Source organism: Arachis duranensis, chromosome 7, assembly GCF_000817695.3.
Source record: "Arachis duranensis cultivar V14167 chromosome 7, aradu.V14167.gnm2.J7QH, whole genome shotgun sequence".
NCBI lineage: Eukaryota > Viridiplantae > Streptophyta > Magnoliopsida > Fabales > Fabaceae > Arachis > Arachis duranensis.
Genome location: NC_029778.3, coordinates 77,188,461 through 77,188,863, shown reverse-complemented (window position 1 = coordinate 77,188,863; position 403 = coordinate 77,188,461). Strand labels below are relative to the sequence as shown.

Here is a 403-nt window from a genome sequence, read left to right as displayed (position 1 = left end):
CTTCATTGTATTTTTAATAAATTTTTTAATCGACATAAAATATCAAAAGTATACACTTATTTTAAAAATATAATTGTAACAAAACAAACAAATAAATAAATAAATTGGTAATAGCCATACTGCTTAGAACTTTGAAGCCATAAAAAGTGATTTGACAATTCCCATCTCATCTCAGTTAATAATAATAATTTGAAGAAGTAAATGAATCTTGATTCTTGAATCCCCAGCAATTTTTACAAAAAAAAAAAAAAGAAGCGTCACGCTCACACACTACCCTCTTCTCTCGTGCCCCTTCCTCTTCTTCTCTTCTCTTCTGAACGAAACAAAATAAATAAAACTCCTTAGGGTTCCTCTGTTCTTCTTCTTCGCCCCAAAAAAACCACGCTACGCGAAAACCAAAATT

At 30.5% G+C, this 403-nt stretch overlaps 1 protein-coding gene across 2 annotated transcripts in view; it reads left to right on the top strand.

Annotated features, from left to right (window-relative positions):
* Positions 1-236: 236 nt before the first annotated feature.
* LOC107459840 (chromatin remodeling protein EBS) overlaps positions 237-403 on the top strand; it is a gene marked incomplete in the record, with an annotated part of 3,557 nt that continues 3,390 nt past the window's right edge. Inside the window, 1 exon segment of one of the 2 annotated variants that reach the window (XM_052252343.1) lies at positions 237-403. 2 annotated transcript variants of the gene reach the window in all.